Below are 6,287 nucleotides of genomic sequence, written 5' to 3' on the forward strand. Positions count from 1 at the left end.
ATGTATTTAAATAAATAAATAAATAAATCGTATGGTTAATTAAAAAAAAGAAAAAGAAAAAATGGACCAAAGTGAGCAATTCACAGCAAAGAAAACCCAAGTGACTTGTAAATTTATGGAGGATCGGTCCAACTAGTGGTCAGGGGAAAGGCCAGCTGAAGCCATCAGATGACAGTCGTCATTAGTGAGATTTGAACAAATTAGTGAGAATGTGAGGAAATGGAAATCATGATTGGGAGAGTAAATGGGCACAAATAGATCAACAAGATAATGTCCTGTTGAAGATTGTGCTGCAAGGAGACCCTTCTAGAAAGGGGAGTCAAGAAGACCCACATTTGAGAGGTATTGTCCCTCTCACCCCAAATTCTTACAACAAGAGTTCCTGGCATGCAACAGTTGCCTGATAAGTGTCTGTTGAATTCACAGAAGCCCCCCAGGTCCTCCACTCACTGTTGTGGAAGGAACAGGATGGCGGTTTAAATGCTGGCTGTTCACCAAAGGCCTCCTGAGTCCACCCACGTGACCAGGACACGGTCTTCCGTGAGGTCACTGCATCGGTTGCATCACAGGTTCTGAAAGGCTGAGGATGCAGAGGAGCTAGGTGTGCATGGAAAGGGATAGAGAAGTGACAGGGACCACTGCAGGATGAGGTAGAAGGTGGTGCCCTAGCGGGAGGGATCCGCAATGGCAGACTGTGCTCCTGGGGGTGAGTGGGCAGGGCCCAAGGATGCCAAGGAAGGTCTTAGGCAGGGTTAGGGCCCTGGTCTTGGGTTTGTTTGGACTTGAACCAAGCCCTGGGGCTCATCCTTATTGGAAGCCTGGAAGCATATATGAACTTTCCTGACCTTAGGTCACTCCTGAAGCCTGGCAGGCTGACGACACTCCTGAATACCTTGGTGCAGGAGCCTTCTGGCGCAGGGGTGCTGGGCCGAGGGGTGGGTAAGACACTTCGAAAAACATTTTTAAAAATACGTAAAAATCAGGAGGAGGGAAGAAGTTAATTTTTCTGCCCTATTCTTATTGGTTTTACAGGCCATGCATGTCTCTTTTTTATAATTAAAAAATTATTTCCTTGTATGTCATCCAAGTGCATTAGCGCGGGCAGCGCTGACGGCTCCAGCCCGCGTCCCCACAGCCACTTCTGACTCCAGCCCTTGATGTGCTGAGCTAGGAAGCCCGCCCTCAGTGTTGCCTGGCTCATAGGTCCCATTCCAGATACCACCTCCCGTGTGCAGGAGACCCCAGACCCCACTGCACAGTGGCCTTTAGCAGGGGTATGTTTAAGGAGTTACATGGAGCACTTCACTGCTGGCTCGTCTCACGAGGACACTTTAATAAGCAGTCAGGAGACGTGTGCTAGGAGCCGGGTGAGGAAGAGAACCGCACAGCTTGAGTCTGAGGCACGTGAGCTCCAACAGCGACCATCTCGACCATCTCCAGGCTGATGGGACGTCAGGGCCCCATTTCCAGTTCCTGATTTAGGAGTTCTGGGTGGAACCTGAAAATTTGCATTTGTAATGTCCTCCCTGGCTATGCAGATTGCACCTGCCAGAGGGTGCCGCCCTTGGAGAACTGCCCTTCTAGAGTTTAGGAAGAACACCAAAGAGGGTCAAAGGGCTGCTGCCCAGCAGGAAAGGGGCAGGGCCCTTTCTGGGGCACAATCTGTATTTCAGCCCTTTGTTGGGTTGATGTTGCCTATTGTTATTCTCAGCCCCGAATCCATATGCGCAACAGCTCACCTGGGGAGCCATCGGAACTTAAGTGTCCCACAGCCTAGACCCTTAGGGGATTCTTTATGCCTCAATTATCACATCTGTCAAATGGGGGTGTGAATCGGGTCTGGTCTGGTCTGGTGCACATCAAGGGTAACCCTGGGGGAAGTTACCCAGGTAACCCAGGCTGGATGCTGCCTGCGCAGTTGCAGTCGTTGGCAGCTGCTGCCGGGGAGCTACCTACTTCACCCCAGATGGAGCTGGAGCTCTGGATGGGGCCTAGGGCAGGGAGAGGCAGGAGGTACACATGGGCTAGCAATGATACCTATTTTATTTTTTTGCAGTGCTGGGGATTGAACCCAGGTCTGCCGCAGTCTGGCTGTGCACAAATCACGAGCCACTCAAGCAGGAACAAACTTTATTTCCAAACTCCACCAGCACACTCCCCGGGAACTCTCTGGAACGCCACCCACGCGGCTCCTCCAGGAACACACCACACACCAATGGGAACTCCCACCACCAGAACTTCACCAGCCTACGTGAACTCTTCAGGAATCCTGGCGAAAGCTCAACCGGAACTCCGCGAGAACTCAAAAGTTATCATCTTAATGGCTCCCTGGCATCACCTCTCAACCACTACTTCTGGCAAAAATGCCATGTGTCATCCCGACTCGGCTGTGGCCCTCAACACAGGTCCTCTTGCATGCTAAGCAACAGTTCTACCACTGAACTACACTGCTAGCCCTTATTAAAATGCCGAGATGACAGGCTTGTGCTCAGCACTGATGTGGAGCATACTTCCATATAATCCATGCATCCCTACAAGGGAAATAAAATAATCAAAATACACACTGAAGGAAAAGCCCAAGTTCTGCTTGCTGCGATGATGACTTGCCGTCATGTTTTCCTTGGGAGGCCAGGTGGGGTGAGGGAGCACAGTATTCTTCTTGATTGTTATATCTAAAATATTTCATATGTGAAATTTTCATGTGGCCAATTTTGCTAATCTTTTTCTTCTCTTGGTGTCTTGGTGTGAACTGAACTTTGGGCCTTAACTCTAGGCTATCTTTGTACTTATTTGAAACAAGGACACCTGTCCTCACCATTACCCACTGATCCTTCTGCCTCTCTCCACTAATGGGACACGGTACCTTTACTATTTACCAAACCATCGTACAGATGAGATGGAACATTGAATGACTTGTTCTATTCCATTAAATTTTCTGGTTATCCTTGCACCAATACCAGGTCATTAATTTTTAGAAATGAGTATCATTACCAAAAGGACATATGTTTATAGTAAATAAGGTTAAACAGTACAAACAGAGTCTGATTTCCCACTGTTCCTACTCCCACTTCCCTGAGATAAAGCTCTGAGTTAGGGTTTGCCGCAGGATTAGGGAACAAGAGCCCAGATGGGTGCCAGTGTTTGATCTGGAGCAGTGCCCAGCCTAGGGACCAGCAATAGAAGGTCCAGTCTATGGGGTCCTGGTAGTTTGGGGTTTGTTGGAAATGGTGCATCGCTAGGGCTGGCAAGAAGAGGAGCTGTAATTCTTATTACTTTTCAGATAAGGTCCTGAGCAGCTGGTTATCTCATCCAAAATCACACTGCTGGAGGGTAGGCGGAATTCCTTCAAGTTCAAGGGGCGTAGTTGGGCATGTGAGATTTCTCTTAAAATAGATTCCCTCCTCCCTCTCTGGTTGGCCTTTGAAATGCTATACTACGTTTGATTGCCTCTGTCTCCCCCACTAGACCAAAAGTTCCAGAGAGCAGACGCCAAATCTGCTTTGTTCACTGTTCTGCAACAGAGCACATAGTAGGTGCTCAATGGATATTTGTAGATTGACAGGAAGATCCTCAACCTACTGTCTGGTGCCTGGGCAAGGCATAGACTTGCTCATAATGACATGCCAGAGGGCTTCCACCTTGGACAGGCAAGTCTCTCAGTGGCTCCGAGGGTGTTTGGAAGTCTAGTGGCTGGCACGTGTTGCTGCACATTCAGGTTTTATTTCTGCAGGCATATGGGTAGGTGCAGGGATCCTGTGCCTCCTTGTAACCAGGAGCCTGTGAGCTCTTCTATCTAAATGTTGACAAGAAGCCGCTTTCCACAACCAGACCAGGAAGTGGAGAGGAACCCTCTGTGCACTGGGACTGCTGGGGTGCAGCTTATGTGCCAGCTTGTTTGACTCCTGGTCTCCTGCCTGGGCAGTGCAGGCCCCTGGGCCTCCCCTTCACCAGTGTCCCCAGGGAATGCCTCAAAGATTCTCTGCCAGCTAATAAGATGCAAGTTCTAGGTTCTTCTTGGGTATTTTCTGTTACTAGAATAACAAACTTGCACATTCTGGTGTTCTACCCCAGCAGAAGATTGCTGTTTAGATTTTTTGAATGATCTAAATCCCACAGGATGAACTCTTCTGCAGATGTTAAGAAATGAGATGTAGCTGGGGTGGGAGTGGAGATGGTCAAGGGTACCAAGTTTCAGCTGGGCAGGCGTGTGCATTTTAGGTCTGCAGCTTGGGGAGATGACTGTGGCCAACACCAACCATGGGGTATTTGGACATTGCCCTGATAGATCCTGAACGTTCTCACCACAGAAGAATCATAAGCACGTGAGGTCATGGACCTTCTCAGTCGCTCGAGCAGGTGTGCACGCACAGCAAACTTCTGGAGCACACTGTGACAGACGCAATTTTTATTTGTCAACTATACCTTGATAAAGCTCTGGGGTGGGTGGGTGGGAGGCTAATAAAAGAGAAAGAGAGATCGATCGATCGATCTGGGGACAGATAACAATGCAGAGGAATGGCAAAGAATGTTGCTAGACGGTAGTTTTATGTAAAAAGGCAAAGAATAAAATGTTCTTCTAAAAGCTGTATGTGGAGGATCATAGTGTACAAAAAAAGACTCCAAGGATGCCTACGACCTTCTTTACTGTGGTTACGTCTGGGGAGAAGATAGGTGGCTCCCCTGCTTATCCCAGGAAGGTGTCTGAGAGCAAGGAGCTGTGCTGTGACCCCAGGGAGGGTCTCCTTGGCCTCAGCAGCATGTTAACCTGGGGGGGGGGGAGAGAGAGAGAGAGAGAAGTGTTATCAGTTGCACAGTCATGCAATCGGTTGTAATTTAAGAGTATCTTAGAACCAAAATATATGTACACAGCACTGGGTAATTTTAAAAAGTACCTGGCATTAAAACCAAAGTCCAACTGAAGGTCGCAAAGGGGGAAAGATGCAGGTCCCCACCCATCCTCCTACCCGCCTCCTTCCAGGCAGCCGCCATAAACAGTGGTTCCCCAGCCTGTCACGGCTCCTCTGTGCGTGAATGTTGCTGTGAATAGAAAGTGTTCATGAGTTCTCAGCAGTACACCTGGATGGTTTTGCATGGGGTAAGGCCGCAGGAGGAGAAAGAAATCAAACCACTGCTCCACCAAAAAGAAGAGAGAGAAGAAAAAAGGAAGGAAGGAAGGAAGAAGAGGGTAACCGGCAAAAAGAAGATGTCGACTGATCTGACCCAGGATCAGTAAGTCCCTTCTAGGCCGGGTGCACAGAGGCCCAGCCCACCAGCTTTTTAAATAATGATGATGCTAATCGGCCGGGCGTGGCTGTGCTGCTGTTGTCTCAGCCACTGGGAAGGCTGAGGCAGGAGGATCTCAAGTTCAAGATCTACTTAGTGAGGCCCTGTCTCAAAATAAAATATCAAAGGGTTGGGGATGTGGCTCAGTGGTAGAGCACCCCTGGGTTCCATCCCCAGAATCCCCGCCCCATACACTGATCTAATAGAAGAAGCTGGTGGCCATTACAAGCCTTGGTCCTGCTCAACTCTGGCTGAGCTACCTCCTGTGCCTCTTGAAAACCAGGCTCTTATTTCTATTATTATTATTATTATTATTATTATTATTATTATTAAATGTTTAAGTGCATCTGAAAGTGGAGAGGACTGTACACTGCCCCCTCCCCCCTGGACCCTCAAGAGTACCATCACCATTCCTAGCCCTTATGGTTTATCCCTCCAGTTCTCCCCACCCAGGGTCTCAGAACACACCCAGCCTCACCTAGAAACACCCTCCCTGTGTACCTTTAACATGCAAACACTTTTTTGCTCGCCTGTTATTCTAACTACCTTGTCCCAGCATGGTTATCACTCCCAACAGGACTAATAATAATCTCTTCCATGTAAGAACCACTCCCTCATCACCGTGGTATTGTGAAATCAGGCCAGCCCCAGACCTGAAAAGCTTTGAAAAACTGGCGAATGCTGCACATATTTAAACAAATACCTTCAAGGCTGGGTACCAATTCAGATCCCTGAGTGGGTTCCCCCAGACTACCTGTGAGCTCAGAAGAAACAGAAATCCCAGCCTCACCCCCAGACCCAGGGGGACTGCACCACCCGCTTATAAAAACCTCAGGTCATTGAAGTTTGAGGCTGCTGTCTATCTGTAGAATGCAGTGGCCCCTGAGATTGAATCTTCCTGCCCAGCCTACTTTCTTGAGTTCTTTCTTCCACCGATAATGAGGGCCCATCTCACAGTGGGTATCATCCAGGACCTTAGGGACAGATGGGGCCCATGGTTCCCA

The sequence above is a fragment of the Spermophilus citellus genome (genome assembly GCF_964194105.1).
Source record: "Spermophilus citellus genome assembly, chromosome: 4".
NCBI classification, from domain to species: Eukaryota; Metazoa; Chordata; class Mammalia; order Rodentia; family Sciuridae; genus Spermophilus; species Spermophilus citellus.